Source organism: Ruditapes philippinarum, unplaced genomic scaffold (assembly GCF_026571515.1).
Source record: "Ruditapes philippinarum isolate M1 unplaced genomic scaffold, ASM2657151v2 ctg1183_1_1_1_1, whole genome shotgun sequence".
Taxonomy (NCBI): Eukaryota; Metazoa; Mollusca; class Bivalvia; order Venerida; family Veneridae; genus Ruditapes; species Ruditapes philippinarum.
Window position 1 is genome coordinate 158429 of NW_026862887.1, and position 12736 is coordinate 171164.

Genomic DNA, 12736 nt, shown 5'->3' on the forward strand with positions numbered 1-12736 from the left:
CCATTTAAATATTCTTTCCACACTTCAAAATACTCGAGTATCATTTAAAGAAGCGTGCCTTTAAATTCATTCTAAATTTCATGAAAAATCTTAAAACTGTGAATGTAATCAAATTTACACATTCGTGACATTGCAAACAGCACTTAAAATCTATGAAAATTACCAAAAATAGGTCAGATTTAGTCACTGAAAAAACAGCCCTTACCATGTTAATAACACAGTAGAAACTGGTGATGAGTACTGCAAAATTGGTCATTAACTGCATATGCAGCATATCACATGTAACTTATTTCTTGAATTGAAAATATTTTTACTTGTCTGTAAACCTTTTCTCTATGCTAATTTTCTTGAAATATATTGACTTATTTTAAGGCATACAGATTCAAATAATCCACCTAAACGAGTTAAACTAAATACATATTCTATAACAGTCATACCAGATTAACTTTTTTTTTTCGATTATCCTGTTTGGTTTACCTAAAAGTAAGTAATCATGTTTTCCCTCCTTTATGCAATCTAATATGTCTTACCAAATTGCTCTTCTGATTGCACAAGTACTTACAAAAGACAAAGTTCAATTGACTGTCACCAGTATGTATTGACATATGTCATTTCGAACTGCATTTCTGTGTCATTTTATACTGCATTTCTGATCACACCAGTAACCACAAACCCCACATTTAAATTTGTTCCCTTCTGTATGTTTCCTCATGCAAGTATGTCCATCACATCAATGATTTCATTGGTCGAGTAATTACAGACATCACATTTTCATCACTTCTCCCTAAAATGTAATGTCATATGGCGTTTAAGGTTACTATTTCGATAGCTTGAGAACTCAAGCTACACGCGTAATCACAGTCCTCATATTTATTATATTCGGTTTCTTGCCAGTATGTTTTCTCACCTGCATTTTCAGATCACCCTTTCACTTACTTGCATAATCACACATCACATTTAAATGTAAACTTTCTTTTGTTGTTTTTTTTCATGCTGTGTATTATCAAAAGTTTTTAATTGAAATATTTTGTGTGCAGAAATAACCACACAATTTACAATGTAACGCCAGCTCACCTTTTTTAGAATAGGAATAAATACCATTGTTGTATGGTGCCTTATCCAAGAGGAAACTTAGGGGAGTCCTCAGATCTTCTAATAAAGTTCACATGTAGCAACACATTTCATCCCCTGCGTCTGCCAAACTTTTGAATTTTCAATCAGTACTGTTTTCAATTTCATGAAAAGTTGTCTTCCCTGGTGGTTCTGCAAGTGTTGTATTTCTTGCATAATTAAAACCAGTTACCTGTCTTTATTGGCCACACAATATCGTTTTCTGCAGACAAACTGATGATTTATGAATGCAATCCCCTAGCATTATTCTTCAAAAGTTCTGTAACAGAAAACAAGTATTATAATCCTAACATCAAGTTAAATCTCATAGAAGCTTTTAGTTTTACTGTGTCCAAAAATGTGTAATTGTTTACAAGTAAATACTTTTCCTAGAACATGCGATTTGTTATGGCTAAATTACAGACAAAAGTACAGTAGTTGCTTGAAAATATGTGACGCAATTTTATGTTTCTTAGATTATTGTAAAACTATATAGAGTAACAACTAACGAAATTGAACTTCAATAAATTTTTCTTCAGTCAGAATGTTTTACCGATTTGTCATTTTTAAAAATTCAAAATCATCATAAGTATTTCACCGTTCCGGTATAACTTTATGATTTGCAAATAGTGCCTGCCTTGCGTCTTTTACTACAAAACTTGTTTTTTTTACAATTAAACAATGTTATAAACATTAAAATAAATTTATGAAAAGTTATTATTATCTTGTTAGAATAGTGTTCATATTTATTTATTTGAAAAAAGCTATCCAAATTAAGTTTGAGTGCATAGGACAAGTAAGTTATATTGCAGGTTTTTACAAGTACAAGGCAAGGGCAAGTACATTTTTTAAACAAGAGGGCCATGATGGCCCTGAGGTCGCTCACCTGTATATAGGCCCCCGGAGCGAGGCCAGTTTAAACCCCAAGGGCTTTTATTTGAACAAACTTGGAAGACACCCATTAGAAGATGTTTCATGATGTTAAGTTTTTACTATACATATATAATGAAAAACAATGACCTCCCCCCCCCCCCGGCAGGGCTAATTTTAACCCAAGGGCTTTTATTTGAACAAACTTGGTAGACACCTATAAGAAGATGTTACATGCTTAACATCTAAGCTCTAGCTCATTGGGTTTTTTAAAACAAGATTTTTTAATTTTTTACTATACATATATAGTTAAAAACAATGACACCCCTGGGGCGGGGCCAGTTTTGACCCCAGGGCTTTTATTTGAACAAACTTTGTAGACACTTAGTAGAAGATGTTTCTAGCTTAATATCTAAACAGTAGCTATTTGGGTTTTTTCAAAGAAGATTTTTAAGTTTTTGCTATACACAATTAAGGAAAATCAATGACCCCCGCGGCGGGGCCAACTTTGACCCTAGGGCTTTTATTTGAACAAACTTTGTAGACACTCACTAGAAGATGTTTCATGCTTAATATCTAAACTGTAGCTTTTTTCGTTTTTTCAAAGAAGATTTTTTAAGTTTTTGCTATACACATATAAGGAAAATCAATGACCCCCAGGGCGGAGCCAATATTGACCCCAGGGCTTTTATTTGAACAAACTTGGTATACAACCATCAGAACATGTTTCATGCTAAATATCTTAGCTCTAGCTCTTTGAGTTCTTTAAAAGAAGATTTTTTAAAGTTTTTACTATATGCATAAAGGGAAAATCAATGACCCCTGGGGCGGGGCCAATTTTGACCCCAGGGCTTTTATTTGAACAACCTTGATAGACATTCATGAGAAGATGTTTCCAGGGTTAGAATTTAGCAAGATTTTCTACTTGCAGATTTTTGCAAGTGATCAAATGTTTAACTGGCAATATGTGGTAGTCAACTGGCATTTCCATGATCACGTATCTTATTATTATTATTATTATTATTGTATAATAATACACAATGACAATGTATTTTGAACATCTGGTTTGACAAAAGATAATAAACTTGAATGTCTATTGAATATCAGAAACATCTTTATCACTGGTTAACACAGATGTCTTCTTGTAACGAAACAAAAACATTTCAACACATTAATTTATAAATGATAAACAATTGTTTAGGGATCAGATTAGATATACCAGAGGAACACCCACTGGTGACAACGTGCAGTTATAAACTTGTTCATGTTATGTAATTTCTTAGGACCTTCATTAATTTTCGCATATTTTGTACTTGATTACACCAACAGCCTGAAAACTCAGAGGTACTGATCTACTTTAAATAAATAAATATTTCAGCTTAAAAGTAAACACTTTACAGAGGAGTGCTACGCATTTACAATGGACCCTGATTACATCTTGGATGCTCTAACCAATAGTGTTTGGCTGTTATAAATAGTCCATCAAAATATAATCACAGAAAAAATAAATAGAGCAACCAAAAATTTGTTTTTAAGTTTTTTAAGGTAAACTTCATCAATTACTGCATCTGACACAGTCAACATCATCAGTTTCTGCAGTGGGCAGTTGCCAAACATCATCATCAGCCCAGAAGATAACAATTATGTAAACGTCCAAAAGGAACAGTCACTTGCAAATAAATGCCAGCTAGAGTAATTTTTACTGGCATTATTAGATTTTAACTGGCATTTTGCCAGTATGCCAGCTTAAATTCGAACCCTGGTTTCATGCTAAATATCTTAGCTCTAGCTCTTTGGGTTCTTTAAAAGAAGATTTTTAAGTTTTTACTATATGCATATAGGGAAAATCAATGACTCCCTGGGGCGGGGCCAATTTTGACCCCAGGGCTTTTATTTGAACAAACTTGGTAGACACTCATGAGAAGATGTTTCATGCTAAATATCTTAGCTCTAGCTCTTTGGGTTCTTTAAAAGAAGATTTTTTAAGTTTTTACTATATGCATATAGGGAAAATCAATGACCCCCTGGGGCGGGGCCAATTTTGACCCCAGGGCATTTATTTGAACAAACTTGGTAGACACTCACTTGAAGATGTTATATGCCAAATATCTAAGCTCTAGCTCTTTGGGTTTTTTAAAAGAAGATATTTAAAGTTTTTTTCTTTCGGTTGCCATGGCAACCAGAGTTCTGCATGGAATTAAATTCTTTGAACAATTTTTAAAGGTGACCACCAAAGGAACATTCCTGTGAAGTTTGGATGAAATTGGCTTGGTGGTTTATGAGGAGATGTCATTTAAAGTAAAAGTTTACGTACGGACGGACGGACGCCGGACGAAAAGCGATCACAAAAGCTCACCCTGTCACTTTGTGACAGGTGAGCTAAAAACTAGAAATGTGTCATCATGCCACGGATGCCCCCGCATGCAGCCAAAATTTCAGATGTTATAATATTTAGTTCCAAATTTGTTTGCACAAATTATTTTTTTCATTTGCAGTTCAAAGCCCTTAAAACTTTTCATTGTTAACACAAACCATTTTCATACAATGTTCAAGGCACTGAAATTATTCAGTCTTGACCTTTTGAAAATAGCATATTTCATATTTGTAGCCAAAATAATGGCTACATAAATTTCCACAAAAGTATGAGTGCTGAGACTGAAAGTTCAAAATTTTTCCAACATTCAAGAAAGATAAGTTTGTCCAAAATCATTGAACCACGACCAAATTCAAACTTTTTTTTTTAAACTGCTTATTCCTAAGATGTATCTATATTATTTTCAAAGTGAAAGGGATATAACCATGACCAAATTCCAACCTGCCCATTCCTTTGACATATCCATATGTCAAATTTGAGTTGAATGTGTGCAACCGTTACTAAAATAATGAACGGAAACTGATGATGAAGGAATGACAGAATGACGGAACAGGGTAACACTATATGCCCCGGCCATTACATGGCGGGGGCATAAAAATCCAGCCCTGACCTATAGTTCAGGTAAAAATTTACAAATAGTTATGACTTGTTAACAGCCTTAGGCTTGGTACATTAAAATATATATTAGTGGTGACATGGCAGAGTGGTTAATACATTGGATTTGGACTAGTAATCTAATGATTGCTAGCCGCATGGGTTCCAACCGCATAAGGGGCAAGTTGTTGTTTCCTCGAAAAAAAAACTTCACACTCCTATAGTCATTGCCCAGTGGGGGTGTAACAGTATGTCAAAAACCATATTGCAATATATTGCCATTTTGCTGAAGCAGGGTTTTTTTCCAGTATTTTGGGAACATGACCCATACCCTTGAGATTGGGAATTTTAGCGGCATTTTGCCCAAAATTGGGAAAAAGCCCACAACATTTTCAAGTTTTCTGAGGCAATATATTCCTTTTCTTATATTATAGGATTAAGTTCACAAAAGTAGGTCTCTGATTTTCAAATTTTTGAACTGTGTTATTGTATGGTGTTTTGACTTTACACCTCCTGGATGTTTCACCCCTGGATGTTTCACTCTCAAAACCCTGGTGTTTTCATCACCACTTTTTAAATTTGATAAATATATGAAATAAATACCATTATGGGTTAATATTATATATAATATAACACATACTTGCAAACAATTACATTCATGAAGAAGATTTTTTTGACATAAATATAGTGAAATTTCCCTGGGAAAATAATTATAAATATGAGTTCTGAAAGAATTATCAGCTATAAGTCTACATGTATATATTATTTCATTTTTTTTTTGTTATCCAAAATTTAAAAACCATAAAAATATTGATTAAATAAAATATGTTTTTATATAACAGATAAGAACAATTAGAAGTGTGAAACAATTTTGAATAAAGCATTATAAACACAGGTTTATTAATTACTAAATTAGCACCTTTAGAAGTGTGTAACTAATAGTTCTTTTTAGTTTTTATAAAATAGGAAATAAAATTATATGATGAAAATAACAGTGTTTATTTTAATGTTATGTTATTGTATTGTGCATACATTATAGATATAGTAATTGACTCTGAATAAAATTTAGTAAATCTTATCATTTTGTTTTTTATCTGTTTTTCATACATTGATACATATTTGGTAAATTTTATTTGAACAAGAATGTCATTTTTAAATAAATTTCTTAATTATAAATTTCAAAAAACAAATATTCTCTCAATGTCTATCATGCAAATTTATATGATAATGAGTTATCTGTCATCTGTAGCTGAAAAAAACTCGCACAATTTGCAAAAATACCAAACTTTTGCACCACTATAAAACAACAATGCATACTTCAACTCGTATTTGTTGGAACTTAATAACATTTGATCATTGACAGGGACAACTGTATCTGATTTAAACTCGTCGCTAGAACTTTTAAAACCCCGAGAAGTAACATCATTGTGGTAACTCACGGTCACCGTTGAAGGATTTCCCATTAGTACTTGCAGTTTCATTCGCCGTTACCGTTTCAGAAGTACAACTCTTTTCCGAGAGAGTCGCTTGCGTAAACATTAAATCATTTTTTTTGTTTTTATCAGTGCTTTTTTTTAACGTGTGAATCATTTTGATTTACTTTCACTTTCGAAGGCCGTCGGTATCGTAAGACGCTCGATAAACTTATACTAAGAAATCAAGCGTCTACTTAACACGTGGGTTGTTTAGACGCCGGCTATTTGCTTAATTTTACGTTCCCCCAAAGATCGATTTTTAAAAAATTTTTCTTTAAGTTTTGGATTGGGAATTTTTGTATCAAAATTGGGAAAAAAACATACTATTTTCAATTGGGAATATGACCGAATAACGGCTATAAAATCGGCCAAAAAAAAACCCTGTGAAGGGTTTTGCAATATATTGCAATACGTATTGTTGTGTATCTGTTTTGATAACATTGAGTCAGGGCTCTAGCTAGACCAAAATTTTAGGGAGAAGTGACTTCTCCCTCAGGTCCTATCAGAGAGAAGTTTGACAACATAAGGAGAAGTGAAAAAGGGCTTAGCACATTGATTTGATCTATAAAAAGGAGTTTTACATATTTATTGATAATGATATTTGAAGTATAAATTCTAAAACCCTCTATCATCAGACCATTATAATGTTTTCTTCCTGATTAATTCCACACACCCCCCTCCCTTAAGAAAATTATCATTGTACAACACATACTGGCAACATTCTCAATCAAAATTAATGTAAACAATACCTTAAGGAATTTTCATTAATAAACTACATTTTAAGTGCTATTGGACACATTTTAACAAAACAAATTTTCCTTTTGGTAACTTTATTTTTTCATCGTAAAAATCGGCATCGCGAAAATATGTGACAAATGAAAATTTGTCTTTTTCCTGCAGAAACACTTGTAATTCTAGTTGTTGTCGATTTTAATTAAATTAAATTAAATATTCAATGATCATTTTAAGATTATTATTCATCCGCTATTGCAACAGGCATTGTAAAACAAAATTTTCAAATTTGTAGTTTACCGCATAATTTACCGACGTTTATGTAACTTTTTGAAGACAAAGTTTACTTGTTTTCGACTTGTCCAAAATTGGTCTAATGTGGGTCAATAAGTTCTTGAACAAATTTCATTTTTACTATCAAACAGGTATCAAACCATTTACTTGTGCTTCTGTGTGTATTAATTTATATGCAAGTAAATTTACACGGTCTGTGTGAGGTTGCGTGTATTTACTGTCACATATGGTAAGAGCAATTCCTGGTGTAATCTTCTTACACTCGCTGATTAAATAGTGACAGGTGTTAAAAAATGTGATGTTTACATCGGCGAATTAAATGGCAATAATGTCCGATGTATCTGCATATCATGTCACTTCAAAAATGTGTAAATTGATGTCAATTATCGGCAGTAACTGTGCGTCACCAATTCAATTTGATTTATGCCTGGAGGCGAGGATTAACTTAATTTAAATGCGCTGTATGATAGCTACAGTATATGTACATGTGGTCAGTAAAAAAGCGCGGCGAAGTTGTTTTCGCTTTGATGTTCAAACTCGGCGAAGTTCTGAAACTTTAGGCGACTAAGTCGCCCAAATCGCCCAGTTGCTAGAGCCCTGTGAGTAACATTATAAATGATTATATGTTATTATGATATCAGAGACATAGATATCTATTTCTCTGTTGTTATTATTATATATGTAAATATTCTAAGTAGAAACTTAATAAAAATGTAAGGACTAAATTGAAAGTAAAGTGTCATGCAATTTGATAAACAAAACTAGTCTTGCGTGACCTTTCTTATCTGGACCGCTGATGTAAATTATGCAGCTGCTTTTTGACTTTTAAGTGTACTAGTTATCGAATATTTTTAACTTATGTTGGCGCCAATAAAATCGCCAATTAAAGATTTTAGGTGAAATTTGTACGAAATTAGAAGGCAATTAATTGAAAATTATGATTTTTATAAAATACCGGGTTTCCAAATATCATACCGCGGTACGATTTTTATTTTTTCATGTTGAAAGGTATCGGTATAACCACCCTAATTGCTCAGTACTGGTTGATTCTAGTAACAGATTTGAAAATGTGTCTATTAGCGTATAACAGTATAAGTTCTTACACAATCAAAAAAAAAATGGTTTAAGTTCCTACACAATCAAGCTAAAAAAACTGTATTAATTAATAAGTAAATATTGAAAAGAAACATTATACATACTATTTTTTTAAGAATATCATATGATATTTTAATTTATTTAAATACAAAATGTATAGACTACCATAGGCTGACAATTTGGTCAGCTGACTGAACCATCTTCACACCTGGAATTCAAAGATTAGCCATGAAGCCAAGTCCATATCTGGCAGTGACACTCAACAGCTCAATGGCTCGTGTTATGCTCCAACTTTGAAATGGAATAGAAATGCTTGCTACTTCCTGAGCCACTGTTCCTGACCTTCAACACGTGGCCCACACTGTCACATGGCCAGTATTTCTGCCAAATCAAGTCATGCTTTCAAGACTCTCTGAAAATAATTTGAATAAAAACTTTGTTTGACCAAGTAAACTAATATTAATAATTTGAAAACAAAAAACAGTCATGATTATGGACGAAAGAACTTCGGGACGTATCGACGACCAAAGAGTAAACCATGATTTAACTTCAAAACGCCAATAATAAAACTTGCAGAAGATTCAATCTTAATTGAGAATCTAATGCAAAAGAAATTACGTCGGGAACAAATCAACTTACCAAGACATTAACACGAAAACAAAATTATCGTGGAAATCGTGCGCTTGCTTTGCAGCCAATCAAATTCTGTCACTTTCGCAACATTTTGGGGGTTTCCGCCAAATTTTCGAAACGATCGCATCATCTCGGTCTTTTTCGTCAAATTCCGGCAATCGGACTATCTCGGCTATTATTGACATTGTCGGGTTAAGCGAAAATAAGATAAATCACGGAAAAAGCAGTGAGTAAATGAATAGATTGTCAATATTTTTCATATCTCCTTGATGAAAAATTCATTTCAAAAATTTGTTTGATTTGATTTGATTCTTTACAGTAAAGATAAGCATTTTTACAAATATACAAAGTTCTATAGGCTGTCCCACCAAATTTGAATATTCAATTTTTTATGTAAATCTTTTTAATTAATTTGCTGACGTCAATATATCTGTACAGTAGGCATGTTTTTATTTTTTTCAGCCAGTAATATGGTCAAAATGTTGAAATTATATTTTTCCCGTTGACTGACGTTGTAACTTGATTTATCCTGTCACTTGTATCAATTTCGGCCCGATAACAAGGTGCCGTATATTTTTACTGATCTACGGCACTTGATCACGTGGTATGCATAGTTTGCCGGACTACTTTTCAAGAAAAAATATAATTATTATTATAATGTTGGACTTTATGTTCTGTGTGTAGAATAACGAATTTTGGAAACGTTGATAAAACTTTGTTTGTTTATTTTATTTCACTCTATAATTTTTCAAGCGAAATAAAAATTATTAAAAGTGAAATAAATGTAAAACTTAACTCGTTTGCGACATTAAAATAGCGTACATGATTTGATTGTTTTGCACGTGCTGTTTGGCGCTACATTGTGACGTCACGTAAACAATACTTTAAACGTCTGTACAGCGTTAACGACTGAATAAAAGATATTGGTGTTCGAATTCATTTTCTTAGTTAGACCATTTTCTTTCATTCTAGATAGTCTACACAACAAAATTCGACAAAAAAATGTTTTTATTTATCACATTTTTCAAACAAAATGGCGCCCTCAATGTGAAAATACACAGGGAGATAATAAGAACGGCTAGTGCATTGTTGTAGAATAATGCACACTTCGGGCCTTCTTTGTTTATAAAGAAACATTTCCGATATTGTGATTAAAGGTAGTTTGCCTAATAAAATTCTTTAAAAAAAAAAACGGTGACAGGATAAATAGAATAATAGATTTATGCCGTAGATGGAGAAAGTTTATCTGGCTCTGCTCCGGAATTTATTGGGTTCGCCTTCGGCTCACCCAATAAATTCCTCCGCCTCGCCAGATAAACTTTCTCCATCCACGGCACCAACCTATTATTCTCTATGTGACGTCCAAATCACTTCATTGGTCTTTTTCTCTTAAAATGAAAATAAAATACAACAGTATATCATATATATTTAAAATGGCGTCGGATGTCATTTAAGGTTCGTCTCACAATAAGCGTGAAATGTACTCGTTAATTTTAAAAAATTGATTATTCTTATCTACTTAATGACCAATAGCTAAATGTTATCATTAAAATGAAAAGTACGTGAGAACAACGTTGGTGTCAAAAAGGCAATTTTATCAGAAAACCATTGTTTAAAATAATTAAAATCATTTGAAGTGAAATACCAGTAACTATGGTATCATCATGGTAAACTGTTGTGTTTTATTTTCATTTTAAGAGAAAAAGACCAAAGAAGTGATTTGATTAGATAGTTTATAAATCAAGTGCGCGTATCTTGAATAACGCGTCGTAGGGATACGGGAACACTAGCTAGAGACTAAAAAAAAGAGGTTCTTCCCTAATGTTTAATTTACATAATTCTGTAGTTGTCTGAATTGTGTGACTTGTGTCCATTAGTGGATACTCAGTCCATTCAAAATAATTAAATTGACCAGGTCCGATGGGATACAATAATATGTTTTTTAATAATAAGCATTTTCTATGTATTGGACTCGTACCTTTAATTATAATATTTTTCTATATCTTAAAAAGTTGGTGAAAAAAAAGGTATGACTAAATCATGAATACTTTCATTATTGGTTTAATAGCAAAAGAAAGACAGAGAGAAAATAGGCCATTCAGACAAAAAACATTGGATGCTGATTAAAAGTAATTTTCTTTTCAAATATATGAAATGTAAGATTTCTTCATATTTTCAAGGCTTATAAATAATTGTTGACCCATGCAAAACATTATGCTGCTTTGACCTACCGGTATCTTATCAACAACATATCCATAACTGCACTATTGAATGCATGCAACTGCAAGCCAGATGCTATCATAAATACACAGAGGTGGGCTTATCGGTTATAGGCCACTGCGCATCACAGGTTTTTTATGCATACATTATTGACATGCGCTATTATATAATAAAATACTATGCTACTGAGATATCAATTAATTTCTTTGCCGTGATATAATTATTTTATAGATTATCTAGGGAAATGATATTGCTAATTTGCCAAGAAATGGAAATGAAATAATAATCTTGACCAACGAATTAAACTTGTCAAAGCGACATGAGATCATTTTTAACTGGCATTGTCTTTCTCGATGTCCAGTCAAACTGTTCTCGCCTAATCAATCAATTAGGCTATTAATGATTAATATGTTATCAACTACATGTATATTTATTTTAGTGGAAAATGTATGAAATATATTGTATGCTTTATCATTATTTCAATATTTTGAATGCAGGACTTGTGGTTTTCAATAATATATTGAACAGCAGATGATGATCAGACTAAAAAAAGTCAAAGTATGGCATGCAACTTTTAACAAAATAAGCTAAATCATCTTTTCCACTGGATACCAAGATGAAACTGTATGCATTACACTTAAAACCAATTTGAACTATTAATATCAGAGGTTTATACAATCAAGATGTAACGTTGGACCCTTTTAACATAAAATAATCTGGTATAAAAATTGAACGATTAAATATTTTGTATAGAGTTTCAGTATTTAGATCATTTTTTTTGTTTGCGCTTCAATAAATTTGTGATAAAATGCAATTTTAATGACACTTGTATTATTTCCCACAACGATATATTACGATATTCACCCATTATTTACAGAGAACGACAACAGATATGCCTCTCATACATTAGTTTAGACATTAAACATCATCGGAATCCACTGTTCACATTCTGTATATACTAATTAAATACTGATATACAGTAAATTAACTGGGTTACCGAGGATGGACATTATTTATTGTGCAATTCAATAAAAAAAAAACTAACGACTTTGAATTAACTAGGTAATATAATTATAAGCTTTATTCATACAAAAGGATTTAACTCTTTATATTAATTTGTACTTACACTGGCGAGGGGCTAGGGAACAAAAGCTAACCAGTTAATTAAACAGGTAGTCAATTATGCTGCTATAAAAGATTTGTATAAACAAATGCAAAATAATATACAATTTAAAAACACAACATCTTTCATCACTTTATTTCTATAATTCAACTAGTAGAATGAACAGCATTGCAAATATATCAACCTGTGTATGTAGATAATACAATTAAGTCGTAA

General features: G+C 32.2%; 1 long non-coding RNA gene across 1 annotated transcript; it reads right to left on the reverse strand.

The window, feature by feature from the left end:
* Window positions 1-1323: 1323 nt before the first annotated feature.
* Window positions 1324-9312, reverse strand: LOC132720506 (uncharacterized). Its single transcript, XR_009624357.1, has 3 exons — window positions 9184-9312; window positions 8710-8956; window positions 1324-1390 (listed from the first exon to the last, which is right to left on the reverse strand). It is a non-coding gene; the product is annotated as an uncharacterized LOC132720506 (long non-coding RNA).
* Window positions 9313-12736: the final 3424 nt, after the last annotated feature.